General features: G+C 37.4%; 1 long non-coding RNA gene across 2 annotated transcripts in view; it reads left to right on the plus strand.

The window, feature by feature from the left end:
- LOC308354560 overlaps positions 1–13,861 on the plus strand; it is an 82,146-nt gene that overhangs the window by 21,341 nt on the left and 46,944 nt on the right. The window contains exon 2 of one of the 2 annotated variants that reach the window (XR_013967874.1): positions 10,443–10,548. The exons of the other annotated variant lie outside the window; for it this stretch is intronic. This is a non-coding gene — a long non-coding RNA (uncharacterized lncRNA). The remainder of the gene's footprint in view (positions 1–10,442; positions 10,549–13,861) is intronic. 2 annotated transcript variants of the gene reach the window in all.

Below are 13,861 nucleotides of genomic sequence, written 5' to 3' on the forward strand. Positions count from 1 at the left end.
AGATTAGTTTTTATGGATATAAATTCTAGTTTGAAAGTCTTTCTTTCATTACCTCAAATATGCCATCCCAGTCATTTGTTACTGTTATTGAGGATATCTTGTGTGTGATGATTTGCTTCTCTTTGTTGCTTTCAAGATTCTTTGTCTTTGACTACCATTAGTTTGATTATGAGGTGTCTAAGTGTAGATCTCTTTGATATTATCCTTTTGGAGTTTGTTAATCTTCTGGAATGTATAGATGCATGTTTTTCTTTAACTTTGAGAAGTTTTCTGGTATTATTTCTTTGAATACTTTTTTTTCCTCTTTTTCTTTCGACCGTCTAAGACTCTCATTTTGCATATATGAGTATACTTAAAATGTGCCACAGTACTCTGCGGTTCTTTTCATTGATTGGTTTTTTTGGTGGGAGACCAGATAACCTCAAGTGATCTGTTTTTATGTTCATTGATTCTTCTCTCAGCTCAAATGCTTTTGAGCCCTCTAGTGAATTTTTCATGTCAGCTATTTGCTTTTTAACTCCAGAATTCTATTTGGGGTGTGTGTGTGTGTGACAGAGAGAGATTGTGTGTGTGTGTGCGTGTGTGTGTATAAAATTTCTATCCCTTCATCGACATTGTCCATTTGGTAATAAGACATCATTCTCATACTTCCCTTTAGTTCTTTAGTCCATGGTTTTCTTCAGTTCTTTAAGCATTTTTATGAACTGATTTAAAGTCTTTGTGTAGTATAATGTCTGGGCTTCCTCAGGAATAGTTTTTCTTGACTGCTTTTTATGTGTGTGTTTATATGGGTTATAATTCTTGTTTCTTTGCACGTCTTGCAATTTTTGGTGAAAAGTAGACATTTTTAAGTATTATAATGTGACAGCTCTGAAAACCAGGCCGCCCCCCACCAGAGTTTGTTATTGCTATTTATTTGGTGACTTTCCCAAACTAATTCTATAAAATCTGTATTCTTTATTATGGGTGGCTATAAGAAATCTCTGCTCTAAAACTATTCTATTTTTCTGTCCCACATTCAATCATCTGCCAAGGTCTGTCAGTTTTAATTGCATAGTTTTTTTTCATTCCCTCCTTTTGTTCTCATGGCATTACTCTAGCTCAGGTCCCAGTTATTTCTTACCCTGATTACTGTAGAAACACCTAAACTGAACAACTCATTTCTAGCTCACCATCTTTCAGATTTAAACTACCCCACTACCAGTTTTATTTCTAAATATGGTGTAATCATTGTCTTTTCCCTAACTAAGTAAAATTTTTCAAAAAAGATTCAAGGCTTTAGGTTGGAGAAGACACATACATGTTTGTAAACTAGGAATAATCTTGTGGCAAAAGAGTGACTGCTGAAAGGAGAGTATGGGGAGTGACTTATGGCATAAAGTCCTAGAGGAAGAGGGAGAGAATTAGTCCGGAATATCTGACATGGGAATCGGGGGGTGCTTTATCCTCTGAGACATTATTGAAGGTGGTAGGGATGGATAGAGTGCAGATGATAGAAGAAGGCAGATGAGAGAGAGCATGAAGTATTTTCTTTCTCTTTTTCAGAGTTCATCTGTTTAGAGTAAGAGAGTTAAGTGTGATCTGGGAGTCTGAGAGAAAGTAAAGTTTTAGGACAGTAATGGGTAAGAAATTTAAAAGATTTTTCAGTTAAGAAGTGTAAAATTAGGGGCACCTGGGTGCTGCAGTTGGTTTGGCATCTGACTCTTGGTTTCAGCTCAGGTCCCGATTTCAGGGTTGTGAGATGAAGCTGGCTCTGCACTCAGTGTGGAGTCTGCTTGAGATTCTTCCTTTTCCTGGCTTTTCCACTCGTGCTCTGTCTCTCTTTGTCTCTCTCAAATAAATAGTAAATCTTAAAAAAAAAAAAATGTAAAGTTACTGTTAAGAGCCTAGTCTTAAGAAACATTCTGAGTAACACTGTTACTGTGTCTTTGGAGTTCTTAGTGACACTGGTGTTTACTGAAGAAACCAACTTATATCCTCTTTGAAGATGTCTACTTAAAGTTAATCCTTGTTGGGGGCAGGGAGGGGGGAGCAGTTGCCTGGGTGGCTCAGTTGGTTAAGCATATGACTTTTGATTTCAGCTCAGGTTGTGATCTCAGGGTTGTGAGATCAAGGCCTGCATTGGGCTCCATCCTGCTTGAGATTCTGTCTCTCCCTCTCCCCCTCCTCCTCTGCCCCCTCTCTCTCTCTTCAAGGAGAAAAAGATAGGCTAATTGTGCACTAGGTGTATTTCTGATACATTTTTTACAAACTTTTCTATCACATGCCAAACAGATGGGCTAATAATAATAATAATTGTATTTTTTTAAAAAAATTTTTTTTACTTAATAATCAGCTTAGTAACAAGCATTTATTTCCTTTTTATTTTTTCTTTTTTTTTTAAGAAAAATTTTTTAAAAGACTTTATTTATTTATTTGACAGAGATCACAAGTAGGCAGAGAGGCAGGCAGAGAGGAAGGGAAGCAGGATCCCTGCTGAGCAGAGAGCCCGACATGGGGCTGGATCCCTGGACCCTGGGATCATGACCTGAGCTGAAGGCAGAGGCTTTAACCCACTGAGCCACCCAGGTGCCCCTTTATTTTTTATTTCTTTTTAATTTTTATTATGTTATGTTAGTCATCATTAGGTTTTTTTTTTTTAAAGGTTTTATTTATTTATTTGACAGAGAGAAATCACAAGTAGGCAGAGAGGCAGGCAGAGAGAGAGGGGGAAGCAGGCTCCCTGCTGAGCAGAGAGCCCGATGCAGGACTCGATCCCAGGACCCTGAGATCATGACCTGAGCCGAAGGCAGCGGCTTAACCCACTGAGCCACCCAGGTGCCCCATCATTAGTTTTTGATGTAGTGTTCCTTGATCCATTGTTTGCATATAACACACAGCACTCCTTGCAATATGTGCCCTCCTTAATACCCATCACCAGGCTCACCATCCCCCAACCCCCTCCCCTCTGAAACCCTCAGATTGTTTCCCGGAGTCCATAGTCTCTCATGGTTCATCTCCTCCTCTGATTTCTCCCCTTTCATTTTTCCCTTCCTTTTCCTAATGTCCTCCATGCTATTCCTTATGTTCCACATATAAGTGAAACCATATGACAGTTGTCTTTCTCTGCTTGACTTATTTCACTTTGCACAATCCCCTCCAGTTCCATCCATGTCGATGCAAATGGTGGGTATTCATCCTTTCTAATGGCTGAGTAATACTCCATTGTATATATGGATCACGTCTTCTTTATCCATTTGTCTGTTGAAGGGCATCTCAGCTCCTTCCACAGTTTGGCTGTTGTGGACATTGCTGCTATGAGCATTGGGGTGCATGTGCCCCTTCTTTTCACTACATCTGTATCTTTGGGATAAACACCCAGTAGTGCAACTGCTGGGTCATAAGGTAGCTGTATTTTTAACTTTTTCAGAAACCTCCATACTGTTTTCCAAAGTGGCTGTACCAGCTTGCATTTCCACCAACAGTGTAAGAGGGTTCCTCTTTCTCCACATCCTCTCCAACATTTGTTGTTTCCTGCCTTGTTAATTTTGGCCATTCTAACTGGCGAAAGGTGGTATCTCAGCATGGTTTTGATTTGAATTTCCCTGATGGCTAATGATGTTGAACATTTTTTCATGTGTCTGTTCGCCATTTGTAAATCTTCTTTGGAGTTGTGTCTGTTCATGTCTTCTGCCCATTTTTTGAAGTGATTGTTTTTTGGGTGTTGAGTTTGAGAAGTTCTTTACAGATCTTGGATACCACCCCCTTATCTGTAATGTCATTTGCAAATATCTTCTCCCATTCTGTGGGTTGCCTCTTCGTTTTGTTGATTGTTTCCTTTGCTGTGCAGAAGCTTTTTCTCTTGATGAAGTCCCAAAAGCTCATTTTTGTTTAAGTTGCTATGGCTGATGTCAAAGAAGTTACTGCCTATGTTCTCCTCTAGGAGGAGATGAATTCCTGTCTCACATTGAGATTTTTCATCTATTTAGAGTTTATCTTTGTGTATGGTGTAAGAGAATGGTCAAGTTTCATTCTTCTATATATAGCTGTCCGATTTTCCCAGCACCATTTATTGAAGAGACTGTCTTTTTTCTGTTGGATATTTTGTCCTGCTTTGTCAAAGATTAGTTGACAGTAGAGTTGAGTGTCCATATCTGGGCTCTCCGTTCTGTTCCATTGATCAGTGTGTCTGTTTTTGTGCCAGTACCAGGCTGTCTTGGTGATCACAGGTTTGTAATATAGCTTGAAATTAGGCAACTTGATGTCCCAGTTTTGTTATTCTTTTTCAACATTTCCTTGGTGATTTGGGGTCTTTTCTGGTTCCATACAAATTTTATGGTTGTTTCAGCTCTTTGAAAAATGCCATTGGCATTTTTATCGGGATGACATTGAAAGTATATATTGCTCTAGGCAGCATAGACCATTTAACAATGTTTATTCTTCCAATCCATGAGTATGGAATGTTTTTCCATCTTTTTGTGTCTTTATCACTTTCTTTCATAAGTGTCTGCAGTTTCAAGAGTATAGATCCTTTACCTCTTTGGTTAGGTTTATTCCAAGGTATCTAATGGTTTTTGGTGCTATTGTAAATGGATTCGATTCCCTAATTTCTCTTTCTACAGTTACATTATTAGTGTATGGGAAAGCAACTTATTTCTGTGCATTGATTTTGTATCCTGGCACATTACTGAATTGCTGTATGAGTTCTAGTAATTTGGGGGTGGAGTATTTTGGGTTTTCCACATAAAGTATTATGTCATCTGCAAAGAGAGAGACTTTGACTTCTTCTTTGCCAATTTGAATACCTTTTATTTTTTCGTTGTCTGATTGCTGATGCTAGGACTTCTAGTACTATGTTGAATAGTGGCAAGAGTAGGCATCCTCGTTGTGTTCCTGATCTTAAGGGAAAAGCTCTCAGCTTTTCCCCATTGAGAATGGTATTCACTGTGGACTTTTCATAGATGGTTTTTATGAATTTGAGGAATGTTCCCTCTATCCCTACACTCTGAAGAGTTTTAATCAGGAAAAGATGGTGTATTTTGTCAAATGCTTTTTCTGCATCCATTGAGAGGATCATATAGTTCTCATCTCTTCTCTGATTAATGTGTTCTGTCACACTGATTGATTTGCGAATATTGAACCACCCTTGCATCCCCGGAATAAATCCCACCTGATTGTGATGGATAATCCTTTTAATGTACTGTTGGATCCTATTGGCTAGGATCTTATTGAGAATTTTGGCATCCATCTTCATCAGGAATAGTGGTCTATAATTCTCCTTTTTGTTGGGGTCTTTGCCTGGTTTTGGGATCAAGGTAATCCTGTCCTAATAGAACAAGTTTGGAAGTTTTCCTTCTGTTTCTGTTTTTTGAAACAGCTCCAGGAGAATAGGTATTATTTCTCCTTTGAATGTTTGGTAGAATTTCCCAGGGAATCCATCGGGCCCCAGAATCTTGTTTTTTGGGAGGTTTTTGATCACTGCTTCAATCTCGTTACTGGTTATTGTTATTAAGGTTGTCAATTTCTTCCTGTTTCAGTCTTGGTAGTTTATAGGTTTCCATTTCTTCCAGGTTGTTTAGTTTATTGGCATATGGTTGTTGATAATAATTTTTAATAATTGTTTCTATTTCCTTGGTTTAGTCATGATCTCTCCCCTTTTATTTATAATTTTATTAATTTGGGTCCTTTCTTTTTTCTTTTGGTAAGACTGGCCAGTGGTTTATCAGTCTTATTAATTCTTTCAAAGAACCAGCTTCTAGTTTTGTTGATCTGCTCTACTGTATTTCTGGTTTCTAATTCATAGATATCTGCTCTAATCTTAATTATTTCTCTTCTCCTATTTGGCTTCAGCTTAATTTATTGTTCTTTCTAGTTCTTTAAGGTATAAACTTAGCTTGTGTATTTGGGATCTATCTATCTTTCTTTCTTTCTTTCTTTTTTTTTTTTGATTGAGGCTTGGATGGCTATGTATTTCCCCCTTAGGACCACTTTTTCAGTATCCCATAGGTTTTGGACTGATGTATTTTCATTCTCATTGGTTTCCATGAATTGTTTAAGTTCCTCTTTAATTTCCTGGTTGACCCAAACATTCTTTTTTTTTTTTAAGATTTTATTTATTTATTTGACAGACAGAGATCACAAGTAGGCAGAGAGGCAGGCAGAGAGAGAGGGAAGCAGACTCCCCATGGAGCAGAGAGCCCAATGCGGGGCTTGATCCCATGACCCTGGGATCATGACCTGAGCTGAAGGCAGAGTCTTTAACCCATTGAGCCACCCAGGTGCCCCTGACCCAAACATTCTTAAGCAGGATGGTCTTTAGCTTCCAAGTGTTTGAATTCCTTCCCAATTTTTTCTTGTGATTGAGTTCCAGTTTGAAAGCATTGTGTTCTGAGAATATGCAGGGAATAATCTCAGTCTTTTGGTATTGGTTGAGACCTGATTTGTGACCCAGTATGTGGTCTATTCTGGAGAAAGTTCCATGTGCATTCGAGAAGAATGAGTATTCTGTTGTTTTAGGATGGAATGTTTTGTATATATATGAAGTCCATCTGGTCAGGTGTGTCATTCAAAGCTCTTGTTTCTTTGTTGATCTTCTGCTTAGATGATTGCTTAGATGATCTGTCTGCTGCTGAGAGTGGAGTGTTGAGGTCTCCTACTATTAAGGTATTATTATCAATATGTTTCTTTATTTTGGTTAACAGTTGACTTACGTAGTTGGCTGCTCCATGTTGGGGGCATAGATATTTACAATTGTTAGATCTTGTTGGGTAGATCCTTTAAGAATGATATAGTGTCCTTCTGTATCTCTTAACTACAGGCTTTTAAAAATTTTTATTTACTTATTTTAAAGATTTTTATTTATTTGACAGAAAGAGACATCAAAAGAAGGAATACAAGCAGGGGGAGTGGGAGAGGGAGAAGCAGGCTTCCTGCTGAGCAGGGAGCCCAAAGTGGGGCTCTGTCCCAGGACCCTGGGATTGTGACCTGAGCCAAAGGCAGATGCTTAAGTGATTGAGCCACCCAGGCATCCCTCCTTTTAGTATTTCCTTTAAAACAAACAAACAAACAAACAAACAAAAACTATTTGAGAGATCATGAGCGGGGAGTAGCAGAAGGAGAGGGAGAGAGAATCCCAAGCAGACTCTGCACTAAGCATGGAGCCCAATGCAGAGCTTGATCTCACAACCTTGAGATCATGACCTGAGCCAAAAACAAGAGTCGGACCGGACCCTTCCAGGAGCCCCTCCTTTAAGAATTTCTTATAAGGCAGATCTAGTGGTGATGAATTTCCTTTGCTTTTATTTATCTGGGAAGGTTTTTCTTATTCCTACACTTTTGAAGCAGAGTTTTGTCAAATACAGTATTCTTAGTTGACAATTGTTTTCTTTCAGTACTTTGAATATATCTTTCCACACCCTTCTGGCCTGCAAGGCTTCTGTTAAGAAATCTGTTGATACTCCTATGGGAGCTTTTTTGTTCATGATTTTCATCTTGCTGCATTCAAGATATTTTCCTTGCCTTTGACTTTGGAGAGTTTGATTATGTTGTTTTGTGGACCTCTTTGTGTTCATCTTTGTTGGAGTCCTTTGAGCTCATAAATATGGATGTACATTTCCTCCTTCAGATTTGGGAAGTTTCCAGCTGTTGCTTCTTGAAATAAACTCTGCCCCACCCCCCATTTCCTCCTTTTGGGACTCCCATAATGCATATATTACCCTGCTTGTTGGTGTTCTATAGTCCCTTAGGGTTTTTTTGTTTTGTTTTTTAATTCTTTTCCCCTTTCAATTAAAAAAAAAAAGTCCCTTTGACTCAGTTTCAAGTGATCTATCTTCAAATTCACTGGTTTTTTCTTCTACATGATCATGTCCACTGTTAAACTCCTTTAGTGAATTTTTATTTCAGTTATTCTTTTGCTCCAGAATTTTATAATGTGTATTTTTTGTTAATATTTTGTATTTCTATTGTATTAACTATTGTTATATATATACACACACATATATAATATATAACATATAATCTATTATATAATATATGTAATAATACTCTTGTATTAACTATTGTTAATAGTTTGTATTTCTTTTTAATAGTCTAATTTCTCAGTTATTCTTTTGCTCCAGTTATTCTTTTGCTCCAGAATTTTATAGTTTGTATTTCTTTGTTAATATTCTCATTTTGTTTATTACTTTTCTGGTTTCATTTAGTTATCTGTGTCCTCTTGTAACTCATTGAGTTCTTTAAGACTTATTTCAAATTCTTTGTCAGGTAACTAATAGATCTCCATTTCATTAGGGTTGGCTTCTGGAGACTTAATTTGTTACTCTGATTAAGCCACACTTCCCTGTTTCTTTGTATGTCCTGTAAATTTTTTTGCTAGGATTTGAGCATTTGAGGAAAACAGCCACCTCTTCTAGTCTTTATGGACTGGTTTTACACAGGAAAAGAACTTAACCAATCAGCCCAGGTAGAGACTCTCGAGGCTTACAAACCTTTCTGGGGATGCATCTTCTTTGAGCTTGTGCATGTAATTTCACAATTACAGAGGTTTGCTGTTTTCTTTTTCATTCCCTTTTCAAGGAATTCCTTGCTTTCTCTGGTGTCTCTGTGGTACTGCAGGTTCTCTGTTGCTGCAACAAGCCACTGAATTCTTCTTTGTCTTCAGTAGTTCCCAGGCATCCAGAGTATGCCAGATCCCTGTCAGCATTCTAAGGCAGGACAGAAATGGGTCCCACAAGCAAACCCTCAAAAGCCAGAATGTTGATCATATGTGCCACTCATCCCTTTCCCTTCCAGAGAAGAAGCTACAAGTGGGGTGTTTTCTCCTGATTGCACGAGGCTGTGCTGGCTTGGAGTGAGGGCTGTCAGTGAAGTGTATTGGCTTTTTCTTACCTACTTCAGTGCAGCTGTTCTTGGCTTTGTGCTTGCCTGGGCTACTATCACTTTTTAACTAGTCTCTGGAGTTCTCAGAAGGGCTTTCTGGACCATAGATTATTTTAAGTCAGTGTCTCTGTGGGGGAACAAGATTTGGAGCTTCCTATTCCACCATCTTGCTGAGATCACTCCAGATCTTTTAAAGTTTTTTGAGTTGTGTGATCTTTGGTAATCTGATGAAAACTGAAACTTCCCTCTAGGAAAAAAATACATATAAAAAATACAGATTTTGGTAGAGTTGTACGTATATTCATGAACTGTCATTTTAAAATCTTGGTGTGGTCCATATGCTGAGTGTTAACACAGCAGGCATGTGTTACTTTAGTCCTGCACATTCCAAAGAAAGGACTGGCCCTTGACCATCTCCTGGAACTTAATCTCTGAGGTTTTGAAATATCCTGCCTAATAAGAGAGTTTTTGTGTACCTGAAGCCTTGGTCACATTGTATCAGTTTGACCAGCTAGGTCATGGTAACAGTGTCACTTATGGTGAACACTTGTTTCTATACACCGGGAGACCCTAGGTCAAGGTATATCCATTTGATCTATGTGGGGCTGGAGACTGTTAGGTAAGGTTAAGTAAAGAATGCCTGTGTGACTGACTCCCAATAAAAATTCTGGACACCAGGGCTTAGGTGAGCTACCCTGATTGGCAACACTTTGCATGTGTTGTCACACTTCAGTGTTGGGAGAATTAAGTGCTGTTTATGAGAATGGCAAAGTACAGCTGGAAGCTTGCCCCTCATTTCTCCTGAACTTGGCCTTATGTGCCTTTTCCCTTTGTTGATTCTAATCTGTATCCTTTCACTGTAATAAATCATAACCATGAATGTAACAGCTTTTTCTGAGTTCAGCATGTCCTTCTCATGCATTATTAAAACTGAGAGTGATCTTGGGGAAGATTTAATTCAGCTAGCCAATCTATCATACTCACTGCTGCAATAAGGCCATGTGTCTCTCAGTACATAGCATGTTCATTCAACAAATATTTAATGGGTACCTATCATTTGTTAAGGGCAAGGAAGTACAAAAACTTACAAATAAGTAAGATCATGCCTTGGGCTTAAACCTTATCATAGCCCTCTCCAGCCTTCTAAATCTGTGGTAGAAATCATTCATATAGGAGATATTCTTTTCTTTCTTATTGCTTCCAATTTCTCTCACTCAACATATCATTCTGTATTTTATCGTTTACATTCTGTATCAGGTTATACTTACAGGGAATACTTTTTTGTGTTTTGTCTTAATGTTGAAATTATTTTTAAAATTAAATTTGTTATGTGCTATGATGAGTGCTGTGAAATGTGTAAACCTGGCGATTCACAGACCTGTACGCCTGGGGATAAATACATTATATGTTTATTAAAATAAAAAAAACAAAACAAAACAAAAATTAAATTTGTTGAAGTATGACATATATACAATAAAATTTATTCTCTATAAGCATGCAGTTCTGTGAGTTTTGACAAATGTTTACCACATCAAGATACTAAACATCTTCTTCACTCTGAAATGTTTCCTCATGTTCCTTTTCAGGAAAGTCTCTTCACCTTCCCCATCCCATGTTCCTGGCAACCACTGATCTGTTTTCCATCCCTGTAATTTTGCCTTTTCCAAAATGTCATATAAATGGAATTATATGGTATGTATTCTCTTGTGTATGCCTCTTCTTTTTTACCTACACAGTGCTTTTGTGATTGATCCATACTGTTGCATGTATCAGTAATTTGTTCCTTTTTGTTATGTAGTAATATTCCATTGTGTGGAGGTACCACAATTTGTTTTCCCATTCACCAGTTGTTGGACATTTGGATTGTTTCCAGTTTGGGTCTATTATATGAATTAAGCTGCTATTAACATTTGCATTCAGGTGTTTGTGTGAATGTATGTTTTTGTTTCTTTTTAGTAAATACTTAAAAGCAGGATTGCTGTGTCACATGGAATAAATATGTTTATAGGAAATTGCCTAATGGTTTTCCAGATGGCTTTGCATTTTGCATTTCCACTAAGGTATGAGATTTCCAGTTGTTATCCATCCTCACCATCATTTAATATTGTCAATCTTTTAAAATTTTAGCCATTTACTATATGTGTTGTGGTAACTCATTGTGCTTTTAGTTCATATTTCCCTAATGACTGACAGTGCTGAGCACCTTATGCTTGCCATTTTTATATCTTCTTTGGTATAGTTTAAATTTTTTAATTGAGTAATTTGTCTTCTTTTTATAGAGTTAGGGGTATTCTTTATAATGTTCTAGATGCAAGTCCTTATCTTTAATGTGTTGTGCTATTATTATTTTCCTGAAAGTATCTTTTGATGAATGCCCTCTAATTTTTAGAGATAATTTATCAAGTTGTGAATGGTCTGTGTTTTTGTCTCCTAAGAAGACTTTGCCTAACACAAAGTCAGATCTTTTTCTCATTTTCTTCTAAATGTTTTATAGTTTTGAGCCCATGCTTTAACAGCTCTCAAACTTTTTGGCTAAGACCTCTTTATTCTGAAAAACGATTGAGCCAAAATGTATCTGGACATACAAAGGATCTAGAATATCCAAGAAATCTTAGATAAAGTAAAAAAGTTACTGGTTTTCAAACAAAATTGGAGAACTTAACCAGCGTATTTCAAGATTTACTGTAAAGCTACAGGTTTGGAAAAGGGAGAGTCAAATATACTATTGGAACAGAATAGTATGTAAATAGACCCACAGATGAATGTCTTCTTGATTTACATCAGAGGTGCCACTGTAATTACAGAGGGGGATGATGTTGGAACGATGGGTGTATATGGAGAAAAATGAAGCCTGACTCACAAACTAAACACAAAGTTTCCTGTTTAAATATATCATAAATTAAATTTGAAAGCTAAAACAATCCAACTTCCAAATAAAAGCATAGAAGAATATTTTCCTGATATTGGGATAGGTAAAAAATTTTTAATACAGTCGCAAAATGAAACTAAACTAAAAAGGAAAATTGCTATATTGGACTTAACTAAAACTAAGACTCTCTGATCATCAGAAGATATCATTCAGAAAGTAAAGAAACTGTAGACTGAAGAACTCATATACAAAATATATGAAGAACTACAAAACAAGCAAAAGACATTCAGTTTTAAAATGAGCAAAAGAGTTGAACAAACATTTCATGAAAGGATTTCCAAGTGGCTAATTAACATAGCTAAAGGTAATCAGAATCATATCCAAAAAATGCAAGTTAAAAGCATAGTAACACATTCAGCAGAACTGATAAGAACAAGTTAGGCTGTCATTATCAAATGTTGCTGAGAATATGGAGTAACTGGAACTCTCATACATTATTATTTGGCAGTTTCTTATAAATCCAAACATAAACCTACCATGGGCTCCAACAATTCCACATGCAAGCCTGTGCTCAAGGAAAAGTAGTTCATATGTCCACTGGAATACTGCTGGAATATTGCTGGAATACTATCAGCAATAATAAAAATGAACAGACTATTAATATACAGAATATGTGTGAATCTCAAAAACACTATGCTGACAGAAAAAAAGCCAGTCACAAAAGAGTACATGCTATTCATATGATACATTCATATGAATATGTATATTCATACATACATTCATATGATGATAGAAGTCAGAATAATGGTTACCTCTGGTGTATTAGGTATTGATTAAATGAGGCAGAAGGGGTCCTTCCAGGGTGGTGGAAATGGCCTATATCTTGAGCTAGGTGGAAGTGACATGGTATATACTTCTGTAAAAATCTGCATGTTTAAGATTTGTGTGTGTTTTGCATGTAAATTATACCTTAGTAAAAAATAGGTTTTTTTTTCAAGATTTTATTTTTATTTATTTGACAGAGAGAGAGAGAGATCACAAGTAGGCAGAGAGGCAGGCAGAGAGAAAGGGGAAAGCAGGCTCCCCACTGAGCAGAGAGCCTGATCTTGGGATCATGACCAGAGGCGAAGGCAGAGGCTTAACCCACTGAGCCACACAGGCACCCCTTATTTTTAACTTTTTAAAAGATTTTATTTAATTATTAAAGAGAGAGTGTGCGTGTGCACAAACTGGGGGAGGGGCAGAGGGAGAGGAACAAGCAGACTCCCTGCTGAGTGTGGAACCCCATATGGGCTCAATTCCAGGACCCTGAGATCATGACCTGAGCAGAAGTCAGACATTTAACTGATTGAGCCACCCAGGTGCCCCTATTTTTACTTTTTTTTTTTAAGATTTAATTTTTAAGTAATCTCCACACCCAACATGGGGCTTGAATTCACAACCCTGAGATCAGGAGTTGTACACTCTACTGACTGAGCCAGCCGAGTGTCCCCAAAATAATTTTAAATAAAATTTACTGAGGACCCCAAAGAATCTTTATGTGAATAATACCTATGATATCTTACCATATTAGAAATTGAAATGGAGGGGGTGCCTTGGTGGCACAGTGGGTTAAGCCTCTGCCTTTGGCTCAGGTCATGATCTCGGGGTCCTGGGATTGAGCCCTGCATCAGGCTCTCTGCTGAGCGGGGAGCCTGCTTCCCCCTCTCTGCCTGCCTCTCTGCCTACTTGTGATCTCTCTCTCTGTTAAATAAATAAATAAAATCTTAAAAAGAAAAGAAATTGAAATGGAGAAATTATAGATATTAACTCATTTTAAAAGTATAACTCATTACATATTAAAAGTATTTTTATGAAAATGACTGTTTTCTAAGACAAAAAAAAATCATAGGGGTGACATTGTTTTACATCTTTGCAAATTTCTTTAATGTCTGGGTTAGAGAAGACAGTTGGATGGATTCTCAAACCTGCTTCTGCAACAAATTTGTTTGTTCTTTTCAAAGATTTTATTTATTTATTTGACAGAGAGATCATAGGCAGGCAGAGAGAGAGAGAGGGAAGCAGGCTCCCTGCCGAGCAGAGAGCCGGATGCAGGGCTTGATCCCAGGACCCTGAGGTCATTACCTGAGCCGAAGG

This window comes from Martes martes (genome assembly GCF_963455335.1).
Source record: "Martes martes genome assembly, chromosome: 13".
Taxonomy (NCBI): Eukaryota; Metazoa; Chordata; class Mammalia; order Carnivora; family Mustelidae; genus Martes; species Martes martes.